General features: G+C 38.7%; 1 pseudogene; it reads right to left on the bottom strand.

Annotated features, from left to right (window-relative positions):
• Positions 1–12,532: 12,532 nt before the first annotated feature.
• On the bottom strand, positions 12,533–13,410 carry LOC131857465 (probable receptor-like protein kinase At1g49730; annotated as a pseudogene).
• Between the last annotated feature and the right edge of the window lie 1,747 nt (positions 13,411–15,157).

Genomic DNA, 15,157 nt, shown 5'->3' with positions numbered 1-15,157 from the left:
AATCTTTGATAGCTTACATATGCTCTTACAAGATAAGAAGGCTAGTTAGGTAGGCAGTCCAATTATTGAGAAAATCCAGAGACTAATAAAGAAGCATGACAAGTTTGATGCAAACTTAAAGGTTGAATATGATAATTGTTAGGGAATTGTGTGGCATGGTATTCCATAAGTGATAGATCAAATAGGGAAGATTAAGGACAAGAATGTGTGGATTACAGAATGTCAATCATTAATTAATGATTCCCTAGATATTGGGTGAGCTGACACCTTGGACATGGTAGAGACAATGGACCAGTTGGAAAGATTTGTAACTATAGATATTGCAATACATTATATCATCTTCAACACAAGAACTTACAAGGATGAGGCCTACCTTTGACATATTGAGATTCATGGCCTGGTCCTGGATGGCCAGAGTTAATTTGTGTCAATTATAATATTGTTAGTTGTTATAGAAGTTAGGGAGTTCTTAGTTAGGTTTTTGTCAGTTTTTAGTTGGTACTAATGAAAGGGTGTGTCCTTTCATTTGTGTCTTTTGAGTTGCATATGTATAGGGAGTCTTTTTTGTATACAAGGGGGGTTGACAATTTACAAGGATCTATCTTTCAGATTGTTTGTTGGGACTAATAGGGTTATGTTAAAGCATGTTTATAGAAATGAAAATTCATTTTTGTGAAAGCATGAATATCATGAAGTACTTGTGAGTCTGTAGCTTTTGTATATCTTTTTATTCCAAAATTAATATATAAGATTTGATGTCTTTATCTTCAGATCATTTTATGTCACATAGTGTTGATGAATCAATTTCTTTGGATAAATCTAATTAAGATTTGCTGTAGTGTGCCATCACATGTTGTTGTGTAGGAAACATAATTATTTTTGTTATTCTTGCAACATATAATGAAACCATGGCAGTGATAGTCTTGCATATTTGTGAGTTTATCAAATTGTCTCTGAAGTTGATTACAAATATTCATCCACTACGTAACATATAAATTGTCAGATAAGGCACTAGTCTATTGTTATTTTTTTGTGAGTAAATTTGGTGTGCATAAGGTCCTCATCAGGGAAACATACTTCTTATTCCTATCAAAATTGTTTTTTGATAATTACTTAATGTTCCAACAACATTCTTTCATAAGTATTGATTCACTATTAATTACATTCAAGTTTTTGGATTAAAGAAAGTTAAAAGCACATAATAAAGCACAGTTGCAGGAAATATTTTGTCATTCTTGCAAACAACTAATTTGACAAGTTTAAATTCACTATAAAGAAGTCTCTTTGTGCTTTGGAGATTAAGGTATACCTGCTTAGGTCTAGTGGAGCCTAAAGTGCAAAGGAATTTGGTCTTTGACAATTCCTATTCGTTGGCCAAGGCTGGTTGAGAAATCAGTAGGAGATTTGGCAAAGCTCTAGGATTTCCAATCTGTGGTTTTGGGAACCAACAGATTGGCGAATCTGTTGGGGAATTATCATAGGAAGTGCTCACAATCTTTGGTTGTTTATTTCAGACTCTACTAGAGGAAGGATCCCAGAAGATTAATAAAATATATTGTTCCTCTTAGGAGGTGGTGACTCTACATATAATACTTGAATAATAGTTGGTATTTTGAGAAAATAAGAGAAACCCCTAGGAATTTATCAATAAGATTAATGCAGGGGAGAAGGTCTCTGCACAAGGGACAGGATAATCTTGTTCAGTTGAGTCCAAAGAAAAGATACAAAGAAAATAAATCAACACCAAGTATGGCATTTGGGGGTTATAAGAAGTTTCCTAGTAGAGAGGATGGCTCTTCATCTGGAGATAAATTTGAAAATATGGAGGAAAATCCTTTCTATACCTTAAATGCAAAAGATAATAATAGCGGCCATGATGAAACCTTGATTGTTGGGGAACAGGAGGAGAGGCAATGCAATCATACTTAAAATGGCTGACTTAAATGGAGATGAATCTAAAATGGTAAAGGATCTTAAGAGACAACTAGATTGGTTATTGCAGAAGCTAGGATTAGAAAGAGATACCATTAACGACCCTAAGTCAAACAAGGTTGAAGAAGAAAAAGGAAGAGGTGAGGGAAGTAGACTAACAAACCCTAGGTATAGTCCCCCTCACACAAGAAACATGGAACAACCATTTAGGATATTTCATATTCCATTGTCTAATGTTTTGGATAATAATTATGAAAAAAGGGATAAATGGAAAAATATACCATACAATGAGAATAAAAGCCAATATAATAATAGACAATTCAATAATCATAATGGTGAAAGAAGAACTAGCACTAGGGGAATTACTGGTAACTGGAATAATAGAGATAGGACCAACAATGTAAGTAATAATAGAGGTAACAATGGTGTAGCGTCGTAAATTGTACGCACTTGCTAGGGTGGTACAATTTCACACCTAGTTTAGCACCCGCCTTAGTGCATTTTACATTCTGCATTGCATTTCTCCTTAAGCACTTAATTAATCAAAATTAATTAGGTCTAAGGTCCTATTTCATCATTCTCTACATCATAAAATTGGGCCCTTTTCACTAAAGCGTGCCCTTCGCATTTTATTCCTCCAATACACCACTTAATCAAAAACCCTAATTAAGTCCTATTTCGAACTTGGGGGCTTGGTTTCGGGGTCAAAAACATCTTGAAATCACCTGTAACTTCAGGATTCTCTCTAAAATCATCATATCCGATGGCCCTGAAAATTTGGTGAAAAGTTGTCAGGACCGTGGCGCCCGGAGTGCAACATGGTCCCCGACATTTTTCCCGAAATTTTAGGAGCGCGATCCAATCATAAAATAAAGCTTAACCCCAAGAAATTGGCAGGATATTCAATCTCTAGGTCGGCCAAAATACGAATTTACGACCTAGGGTTTCATACATAAAAGCTCTCTTTCCTCATTTGAAGGGATCGGAATTTTGTTTTCAGGAACTTCATATGCAGCGAAAGAGCAGATCTTTGAAGACTTCAACATATTACAACATCCTTCTATCAAGCATCTATCAAATTCATTCATCCACTTAGGGCTTGGAAGACATTGAAGAACAATAGGAGATTACCGACTGAAGATTGGCTTGTACTCCTCCCTTGAGGGTTGGGTATGATTTCATGTTGTTTTCATGTCTTTACATAAGCTTCAATACATCATTTATTCATGCTTTAGATCACTTTGCATCTTGATTTAGAGCATTTACATTATCATTTACAAGCAATTAGGGTTTACTTTCTAGGTTGCTCTAGTTTGCTTTCTTGCATTTTAGGACCTTGCACACACACTAGGTCTGCACACACAATACATTTTACAAAACAACTTGGCTATTCGTGGAGGTGGAAATCACCGAAGCGGGGGTTTGACTAAGGCAAAACCCTATATAGCCGCCCATACACCCCTTTTCAGATATCATTGCAGGTTTCGGGATTCGGACGACACCGCGAGATACAGATTCGGAGAGAGAAGATCGAGACAACACTCTGTATCAAATTGCAGAGTAGAAGACTGGGACAGGAGCACTGGGCGCCCTGGTCCTGCCAGGACAGGGGCGCTGGGCGCCCTGGTCCCTGGGACAGAGGCGCTGGGCGCCCTGGTCCTCCGGACAGACAGCTTTCAGACAGCTTCCCGACAGTGTTTCAGAGTGCAGAACAACAGTTTCCGGTGCAGTTTTCAGGACAGTGGCGCCCCCCGCGCCCCCGTCCCGAACATTTTCAGTCTGATTTTAACTCCGGGTACACATCTGCATTCTTATTTCATCCTTGTATTTACAGCTGTTCATTGTTTAATCTCAATTCTGCAATCTTGTTATTAGTTTATACTTGCATTTTGGGATTAGGGTTTGAACTTGCATTACTTGATCTTACAATTTCAACAAGGGAATAGAAATCCTAATAGATATCTCGTGGCTCTCTCTTTCACCAAAAGAAGTAGCCAATTGTGCGATATCTCTAGGCTCTTTCGTATTCCGTAATGTGTGTCAAAAGGTAGGATTAGGGCATGATTAACCTAGTCTCGCTTTTTCCCCTACACATTTTGGTGAACCCGACGTGAATCTATCATTGCTTCCTCTTGCATTACATTTGTTAGATCTAGATCTAGATTTAGTGTGTTTTCATTTCATTTTCATTAAAGAGAAAAAAAAAAGAAAAAAAAAAAAGTGTGTTTCTTTGCATTGTGTGTTTAAATTTTATGCAATCTTTTCAAAATGTCAGATTTTTATTTGCAAAATGTTCATGCTTTTGATGATTATTATGAGTATAGCCAAGATGAATTAGATGAAGCTTTAGACGAGTTTTTAAACCCTAAAGATGCCAAACCTTCATTTTACCAAAAACTCAAAAACCTTGTTACTATGCCATTTAGGTGTGATGAGAAAGATAAGTCGAATGATTCCTCTCAAGGATACATTCCTATCAACTCTTCCCCTGAATCTAGTAACATGGTTGTTTTCAATAATCCCCTCTATTAGGAGATGTCTCCTTTTGAATCAAAAGACAAACCTTTTAACCGATATGATCATGCTTTGTTGGATGATGCTCTTGATGACTTTGTGGCTTTATCGAAATCTTTAAACAAGAACAAGGCCTCTAAATTGGTTAACATGATAAACTTGAATGAACATAATAAGCCTCTCTTTGAAGTCCAAGGTGCTTATCCTTCTCCCATCTTTCAAGTTCTTAAATCACCTCTCCTTACTGTCCAAGGAAGGTATGATCATGATTCCTTTCGTACCCCAAATAAACCAATCATCACCATGCAAGGAAGAAAACCTATAAGTCCTTACAGTTATGCTAAACAAATAACTAGAGAGAGTTATCATGCGGTTGCCCATACTTATCATACTAGAAATAATAGGCAACCTAATCCTCCTCCTGTTATTCCAGTTTCCCTTCCTAATCCTCAACCAATTCTTCCTCAAGCTCCCCGTATTTCACAAGCTATGGGTAAGGAATATGATCTCATAGAACAACTTAAAGCTACCCCTGCTAAGATATCCCTTTGGGATTTGATTCAAACTTCTTCCTCTTATCATGGAATGTTACAAGATGCCTTGAAAGATTTGAATGTTCCTCCACCGAATACATGTAGTAATATAGCATCTTTTGTTAACTCTGTGATGAATCCTAAAGCTCAAATTGTGTTTTCCCAAGATGAGTTTCCTACTAGTGAAATTCAACAACAATATGATCCCTTGATGATTGTGGTTATCATGAAAGACACTGCTATAAGACGAACACTAGTAGATAATGGCTCTGGCCTTAATGTGTGTAGCATTAATTTATTGCATAAGATGAATGTGGATATGTCTCTTATTGAGCCTGACTCTCGTCCCATTTGTGGCTTTGACAATGTGGCTAAGACTTCATTAGGTATCATCACCTTACCTCTCACAGTGGGACCTGTTACTTTGCCTACTCCTATCCATGTTATGCCGGGAAATTTAACATATAACTTGTTATTAGGGAGGCCTTGGATTCACAGCATGCAAGCTATCCCCTCTACATTGCATAGACAAGTTAAATTCATTTATAACAATAAGACATACACTTTGATGGGTGATACTAATTTTCAAGCTTGTCTACAAACATCTACTTCTAAAGGGAGTTCTTCTAAGCCATCCTCGTCTAGTGATGACTCTTTAAACAAGAAACCTATCGATGAATCCTCGCTCTCCGATGATCAGAATTCTTTGGATGAGTCTGGAGCTCCTGAAGAGGATCCTTCTCGACTTGAAACTACACATAAAAAGGATTTTGATCCTGAGAAGGTTCTCGCAGAGGATGATTGGGGATCTCTTGATTTTAACCCTACCTTTGTAGGTGAATATAAGGTTCCTTCTAGAGAAATTAAAATTGAAAAGAAGGAAGAAGCTGAAAATCATAAAGTTGAAAAGAAAGAAGAAGCTAAAAATCAATCAACCTTACCTGAATCTATGAGTAATAATTTTGTGGCCGCCTCTCAAACTTCTTCTCCTCACATCTATAATTATGAAGAGTTTGATTCTTTGTCTTATGAAAAATCACCTTCTCTTCCTGAAATGGCTGATCGTTATGGTCATGGTTTTCGCATTTTTGCTAAGCATGGGTATCATGGAAAAGGTTGTGGTACTCATGAACAAGGGATAAGAGTTCCTCTAGAGATTAATTTTCACAATTATGCCTTTGGACTTGGCTATAATCCCTGTAGACGTACTAAAGCTTTTAAAAGACCATGCATTAGTGTTAATGCTATTTCTACATCTCTATCAATGCAGCACCCTGAGTATATTGATGGGGATCCTTCGGGTGACTGTGCTTTGGATATCTTCCCTACCGATGATGCTTTAGCTGAGTTCTTGGGAGCCTATGACACTCTTCCTCGTTATCATCACAATAGGGGACTCCCTTATTGTTTGAACACCGAAGCCTATTTTGGAAAAGAGATTGATAATGATGAGATTGTGAAAGAATTCCCTCAGTTAAAGGACACTCCTCAACAAAGTAATCTTCTCATAAGTGATACCACTGATGTTAAGATAGACCTTTGCAATAAAGAGAAAGTTATTAAAATTGGAAAATGTTTGGATGAAGAGGAACAGAAACAATATGAAGAACTATTGCATGAATTCCCGGAGATATTTGCTTGGACATATTCTAACATGCCTAGTATAGATCCTAAGATTGTTACTCATAATATTGTCTAAGTTCCTGACGCTAAGCCCGTGAAACAAAAAATTCGAAAAATGAATCCTAAGGTGGCTCTGCTTGTTAAGGCTGAGATTGAAAAATTATTGGAGGCTAGATTTATCTGCCCTATTGACTATTCCCCATGGATTTCAAATATTGTCGCTGTGGCTAAACCAGATAACAAAATAAGAATGTGTACTGACTTTCGAGATTTGAATAAAGCTTCCTTGAAAGATGATTTCCCTCTTCCAAACATTGACATGATAGTTGATTCTACGGCAGGACATGCCTTGTTATCCTTCATGGATGGTTTTTCAGGTTACAATCAAATTTTTATTAACCCTCAAGATCAATTCAAAATTGCTTTCACCACTCCTTGGGGTACATTTTGTTGGATAATGATGCCTTTTGGACTTAAAAACACCGGTGCAACTTATCAACGAGCGATGACCCTTATCTTTCATGATTATATGCATAAGATTTTAGAGGATTATGTTGATGATATTTTGGCCAAATCCTTTCTTCGCATGGATCATGTTAAAGTCCTTCATCAAATCTTTGAAAGAATTCGTAAATATCACATGCGCTTGAATCCCCGAAAATGTGTTTTTGGTGTGGATAGTGGAAAACTATTAGGGTTCATAGTTTTGCATCGTGGGATTGAGGTGGATACTAAGAAAATAGATGCTATTATCAACATGCCACCTCCTAGAAATGTGTCTCAACTTAAAAGCTTACAAGGAAAGATTCAAGCTATTCGTAGGTTCGTGTCTCAGCTTGCGGATCGTACCTTTCCTTTTACTCAACTTCTTAAAAAGGATATCACTTTTCAATGGAATGAGGATTGTCAGCAAGCATTTGAAGATTTAAAAGTGTATTTGGCTAGTCCTCCTATTCTTCAACCTGCCGAACCTTCTAAACCCTTCCTTCTATATACAGCTGCTTCCTCTCATGCTCTCGCAGCATTGTTGGCACAACATGATAAAGATGGTAAGGAATGTTCGGTTTATTACATAAGTCATACCTTACTCGATTATGAGACCCGATATTCTGTGATAGAAAGACAATGCTTGGCCTTGGTGTTTGCGACTCAGAAATTGAGACATTATCTTTTAAATTCAGAAGTCCACGTCATGGTAAAGTTTGATCCTTTGAAGCATCTTTTCTCTAAAACTGATTTATCAGGACGTCTAGCTAAGTGGGTTATGATGTTAACTAAATTTGACCTTAAATTTGTTTCACAAAGAGCAATTAAAGGGCAAGCGTTGACCGATCACTTAGTTGAGGCCCCTTCACCTTTCTCCTTCCCTAACCCTGAGTCTTTTCCTGATGACTTCATTCTTTCTATAGAGAAAGATGAAACTTGGGAGTTATACTTTGATGGCTCTAAGTGTCGTACGGGATCAGGGGCAGGTGTTGTTCTGGTTTCTCCTACAAAGAAGTCCATTCCTTTATCATATCGTCTAAATTTCCTGTGTACCAATAACATTGCTGAGTATGAGGCTCTTATAGCAGGAATAAAAGCAGCCTTAGCTCTGAATATAAAACACATACATATCTATGGAGATTCGCAATTGATTATAAGACAAGTAACAGGAATATATCAAGCAAAACAAGACAAATTATCACAATATAAAGACCTTGCTGTCTCTTTATTACAAAATTTCGATTCTTATACTATGGAACCCGTTCCTCAAAAAGATAATCGACATGCGGATGCAATGGCATGTGTGGCTTCTCTGGTATCTTTAGAGGACCCTGTGGTCGATCTTAAATTCGTTATTCACAACCTTATTTCTCCAGCTATTGTAGATGATTCTAGCCTGGTAACATGTTGTGACTTTGTAGACTCAGACGAATGGTACTCGCATATAGTAAGATATTTGACCGATGGTACCTTTCCTGATTCCGCTAATAGGAACACTAGGGCTAGAATCCGCAAGCTGTCTGCTAGGTATATCATTCTTTCTAATGTCCTATACCGAAGGGGTTATGATGGTCTTCTCCTTCATTGTCTTAACAAGTCAGAAATCCCTGTTGCTCTTGAAGAGGCACATTCAGGTGCCTACGGGGGACATTTTGGGGGCAAATCCTTGGTTCATAGATTGCTTCGTATGGGATACTATTGGCAAACTATGTAGAAGGATTCCTTTTCATTTGTTAAAAAATGTCATCAATGTCAACAACACAATAATCTGATTCATGCTCCTACCCAAGAACTACGTTCTCAAGTAGCTTCTTGGCCTTTCTCTGCATGGGGTTTGGATCTTATTGGAAAAATCTCTCCTCCTTCATCTCAAGGACACACCTTCATTATAACCGCAACAGATTACTTTACAAAGTGGGTAGAAGCTATTCCACTTCGCTCTACTACTACTGAAGTGATTTGTCAATTTCTTCTAGAAAACATTATTTCTCGATTCAGGATACCTTCCACTATAATCTCAGATAATGGGACATCATTTAAGAACAAGGACGTGAAGAAATTCCTCGAGAAGTATCATATCAAACATCGATTTTCTACACCATACTATCCTCAATCAAATGGCCAAGCTGAATCATCTAATAAGATAATTGAACAAATTCTTCACAAAACCGTGAATAAGCATAGTAAGGATTGGAGTAACCAGCTGATCTATGCTCTTTGGGCCTACCGAACGAGTGTACGAATTGCTACGGGAACTACTCCTTATAATCTTGTTTATGGTGCTGATGCTATTATGCCCTTAGAATTAGAGATTCCATCACTTAGGGTTTCTCTCAAAGGTATAGTAGATGATGACTCTTATAGAGAACAACGACTTCAACAGCTTGAGATGCTTGATGAACAGCACATAAACTCTCTTGAGCATATTCAAGCGTATCACAAAACTCTACAATGAAGCTATAATGATAAGGTCATTCAACGTTCCTGTTGTTCACCAAAAGTGATAACCCAAGAACACCTGCAAATCTTTCTATGAAATGGCCAATTTCAGTCTACACAACACATCAGGGCTTGGACAACATAACATAGGATCCTAATTGATCCTCCTGCACTTCAGGTTCTGCTAGACCTAGGGGGGGACACCCTCTTGATGCACTAAATACAACAATTACAGACACTTAACTGCATCAACATTAAGCAGATAGATCATTTCACAAGCTCAACAGGTTAGGAAACATTACAGATTGGCTAGATCTGTATAAACAATAGGATGAAACAGAGCTTGGAAAGAATGGAACACAAACACCCCTAAACATGAAGGGAAAATAAATTTATCTTTTAAAATGTATATCTGAAAACATCCCCAAACTTGCAAGACCAGTGCCTTGTTCATTGGGCAACAGAGTCACAGACATAACTACAAATATGAATCATAGATGCAAGCTTATTTTCCTTAAACAAGATATTCATGCATCAATACCTTATATTAATGCACTATTTGATTCATTCACAATTTTATCAGATCTGGAAATATATTTCATCATTTATGATTGACTACAGAGTTTAAAACCTTCCTTGAAGGATACCTATAAACAATCACACAATTTCTTTGAAACTGACAAATCTTATCCTCCTTGAGGATTCAATTCATAATAATGAAATATTTACACAGAGACAATACTATGAGGAATTTACTCATGCCTGACACAAGCAAGTCCTGCAACTAGAATCACATTTACAACATTGCCCTGCAATCTCTATACCCTGAAAACAAACCAAAAGCAATTACAAATTTTGGTCATGACATTCAGAAATGGAAGCCATCAAATCTGGAGCATTTCTCCAAATTCTAGAACCCTTACAACTGAGAAGAATGGGGAATAAAAAGAGGAGGGAAGAAAAACAAATTCACAACTGAAAATTGCAAGTGTCTCTCCCCCCTAACTGAATTTTGTTCCCGTGAAAATTGCATCCAAAATATCCCACATTTGCCAAAATTAACTTCATAATCGGATTCCTCGCTCCGAGAGCATTCCGAAAATATATAACACTTTACACTTTGGCCCAAAATTGAGTCTTGGGCGAATTAATTCCCCAATATGCTCAAACATTTAAATTTTTCATTTATTTATATAGTCTAAACTATATAATAAACAATTTTAAATTTAAATTTTTGCCTCCATTTGTGCTCCAACGTCTTGCCACGTGGCGGCCTCTGATTGGTCGATGGGGTTGACCGGATGCCACCTGGGATGACACCTTATCATCGCCATGTCATCTGCTTCGTCACTGCCACTTGGGCGCTTGCTTGTATGCCACGTCATCGCCACCTCACCGGGATCCGCCTGCTGGACTGCTGACTGTACCCGCCACCTACATGCCACGTGGACGGATCTCGTTCATTCTCACTATTTCGTGGGGTTTAAACTTCGTGCATCTTCCTTCGCGAAATAGCGCGAGCCGTCGATCTCTCTCGAACATGCTCGCTCGTTAACCCGGCCTTCGTCTGCAAAATTTCGCCTATCTACCTCGGGAAGCGTGCCTGCGTGGGGTCCACTTTGTCTTCGTCCAGTCAACTCTTCCATCGCCTCGGGAAACGTTCTCACGCGTGTGGGCCCGCCTTGAGCACCTGTGGGCACCTTGTGTCAAAAGCCTTCAAAGCTTAGACATTATGTTATTGTGTGCTTTTGCATATAAACATTAAAAAAGAACATTTCCCAGTACATGTGGGACAAAGCGATTAAGCCTGGGACTTCATTTTGCTTTCCCTGAGTGCTTTCATGGTGATTTTTTGAAGCTTACATTGCTTGGAAAATTAACAATTACTGCAATCACATCTCCTAGAGATGAAAGAGACTTATTGATGTGCTGGGCCTCCTTCAACCGATCTCCTGTTACTTCAGGTTTGTCCACCCTCTCACTTCCAGCAAGATCCACTAAATGTAGGCAGCTATGAAGGGTGCATCCAGATACACAATCTGTGCCTTGTACATGCACAGTCAATACACTGTGAGAACGACTGCTGCGGTCATTGAGGGCGGTAGATCTAACAGTGCGATTCTTTTGACCAGAATTCATCAAGTCTAAGCCATCAGATGTCAAATTAACTGGCAAAACACTGGCATCTGGTACATTAAATCCGTTGTGTCCATTGTTTTGAATATCTAATTTCTTGTGTGAGGCATCTGTGCCAAGAAGATCTCTCACTTGTTCATTGTATATCTCTATCATTTGAACAGAAACCTCATACTTCGTCAAATGTTTCCTCTTCTGAGATATCTGGAAAAGGTCACTAAGTGCTCGATAATTGACCCCCATCTCCTTCTCAGAAGCACCTGTTGGTCCACTCATGGTGTGTGTTTTCCCTGATCCTGTTTGACCATAAGCAAAAATGCAGACATTGTAACCATCCATTACGGATCTTATCAATGGTTGTGTATCTAAGTAAACTTCCTCTTGTGTTGCAGATGGCCCAAAAACTTTATTAAAATTGAACATCTTTGCCGCATCCTTCCCAGCCTTTGATGTATTGACTATGAGAAGTGACCCATCTTCCCCAGGAAATTTCACTGTGTTTTGCAAACTAGAATCGCCTGCATGAGATGGTTTGACCCTGCAGTATACTCTTATTTTGCCTTTGAGGTCTTGTAGGGCATTATAAAGGTTCTTATTTTCTTCGACAACTCTATGATATCCAGAAGCAGGAATGGAAAGGCGTTGGACCTCATTCCCTAGTAATTCCCATTTCTTTTGGTGTCTGGCTTGCATTAATTGTAACTCTTCCTTTGATCTTTGTAATCAAACTCTCATATCCTGCCAATGTGCCTTTGCCATACTCCACCTTCTATTCCACGCAGGGAGATATTCAAGGCTCGGCTACACTCCATAAAGCACATTTAAAAGCGAAAACAAAATATCTGCAGGTTTATAAATGCCTTTCCTCGTTAGGATCCCTCCATACGAGATAAGTTAGAATCTTCCAAAATGAATTTTTGGGCCCATTCCACCAGGTTCTTGTTCTCTTCAACTGCTGGTCTAGCAGTGATAATTTCAAGCAGCAACACACCGCAACTATATACATCGCTTTTTTCTGTTAATTCCTGGGTAACAAGGTATTCTGGGTCCATATATCTTGGAGTCCCACGAACATTTGTATCAATTGGCTCAAATTTACTAGAACCACTTCGCGAAGCATGAGCAAGGCCAAAATCAGACACCTTTGCAACGAAATTCTCATCCAACAAAATGTTACTGGATTTGATGTCTCTGTGACATAAAGGAGGATCACGGTAACAATGCAGATACTCCAAAGATGCAGCCACATCTATCACAATTTGAAGTCTGATCCGCCAGCTCAATGGAGCTTTTGTGGGAGCATGAAGATGCTCTTTTAAACCTCCGTTTTCCATGTATTCATAGATAAGGAACTTTCATGTCGCTCTGCACAGAATCCCACCAGCGTGACCAGATGGCGATGATGTAACCGACCCAATAGTTCCATCTCTTTACAGAACTCATCTTGTTGAGCAATTGTGTTCATCCGCTTCACAGCAGCAACAAGCCCATCATTGAATCGAGCTTTATAAACAGTGCCAAATCCACCCCTGCCGATAATTGTACTGAAATCACCAGTTGCCTTTCTTATCTCCTTGCGGCTAAAGCGTTTAAAGTTGGATGATGGGCCATTTCTCCAATCGTGCAATTTATCACATGTATTCAATGCCAAAGTTTTATTCCAATGAGATGGATTAGTATCCTTAGATTTCTTCAACTCTTTTCTTTTTGAAAGTAAGGCTATTATATGGATCCCCCATCTCTCCATCGCTTGTAACCTCACTATGTCTGACAGCATCAATCGAATCAATCAAGATATCAATTGGAATATCTACACCATATCTTTTAACAGCCAAAGACACTTCCTCTCCAGCATACCCCATTTCCAATAAGCGGGTTTTGAGATTAATTTCCTTTTTAGTACTACCTTCTCCTAGGGAGATTGGGGTTTCAGTCCTCCATAGATAACATTTCCTGGGAGGTTGGACATACATCACACATCCAAAAGCCTTAGAGATAGAACCATGTCTTCCTTAAACTTATATAGAGTTTGACATAGATGATGTATTCCTCTTGCATGAACTTTTATCATCTTCTCTTTTAGCAATGAAGGGCTATCACGTATGGCATGAGACTGAAAACAACCAGCCATGAAGTTTGAGCTTTGCAGCATTATGACCATTGCATCTTTGTTGGGGCGGACACTTGACCCATTTTCAAGTTGTGCCTTGCTCTCAAAACAATGCATATCATATTTAGAAAGAAAGCTTGAGTGATAGTGCCATATCATTCCTTCAAGCTACTTCAGCAATTCCAACTTTATTGCTCCCAAAATCAGACACAGTGATACATTGGTAAATTTGATATCTCTCTGAATTTTTTTTCGGTTCAAAACTAGAATGCAAGATACGCACCATCAATCCATTAATGACCAATAAATTGAAGTCACCTCTCACCATCCCACTGGCGAATTGCAGTCGAGCCAGGTCGGACCCGAAGTGAGTCCGACCAAAAAAAAATTTCGTTTTCATGCCACTGACCCCTGGAAAGCTTCACGGACCTCAAACAAACCTTTGGAATCGATCGGCACCATTCTCGGATCACAAAATTGCATTTTACATCCTTCAGGCAATTACGCCACAATTTTCGCATTTAATCGCGAAGACGTAATTTTCAAACCTATCAAAACACCTTTCTGGAGCTCGCCATCTGACAGGCATGTACTTTGATATACAAGGATGACATTTACCAAACGGTTTCTCAAGACGAGTCCCGAGCGAAGAGATATTAATTTCCAAAAATGCCCAACTGGCTTTGTCGACACTGCGGACTTGATGAAGTCAATGTCCTGGCAACACATGACGCCTTTCTCAAAAATATCAAACGACCTCCGTGGGTCCTCAAATTCGGAACATAGGTACCTTTAAGTACATATTAAATCTTTGAATTCTCAATTCGATCACTTGACTGACAGGATGCAGATGGCATGCACACAAAAATGGCAACATTAACTGATCTAACACTGGAGTGCGGTAACTGAATTTGATGGCAAAATGAGCTCTTTTGAGAACCGATCAAACGGATTGGTAGGGCCTTGAAATTTGAAACGTAACTCATCATTTATACCAACATCATCCCGGAACAAACATTATGGCATGACGCTTACTGAGGCAACTTTTACACTTATGCGAAACAGGGCTCCGACTAGCTGTCGAAACAGGGACTTGCCAAAACATAGAAACTGCAAACGGAATCGGCTTCAAAAACTGAGAAAATGGATTCATTAAGACTTGAAAATTTGTGAGCTCACTCGTATTTATGCATAGAATCGAATCCATTTTGAATATCTTTATGACGATCAACAGGGCAAAAGATGTAATCGCTCAAAGTAGGCTACTCAATAAAATCTGCATTTGTGCCTAAAATGCACTTCCAGCTCACCCCTCAAAATGGGTACCTCGTAAACTTATCCAAATTGAATTCTGAAAGTTGCACATCACTGAATAAGCCAAATG

Source organism: Cryptomeria japonica, chromosome 1 (genome assembly GCF_030272615.1).
Source record: "Cryptomeria japonica chromosome 1, Sugi_1.0, whole genome shotgun sequence".
Lineage (NCBI taxonomy): Eukaryota > Viridiplantae > Streptophyta > Pinopsida > Cupressales > Cupressaceae > Cryptomeria > Cryptomeria japonica.
This window is presented reverse-complemented; position numbering and strand designations above follow the sequence as displayed.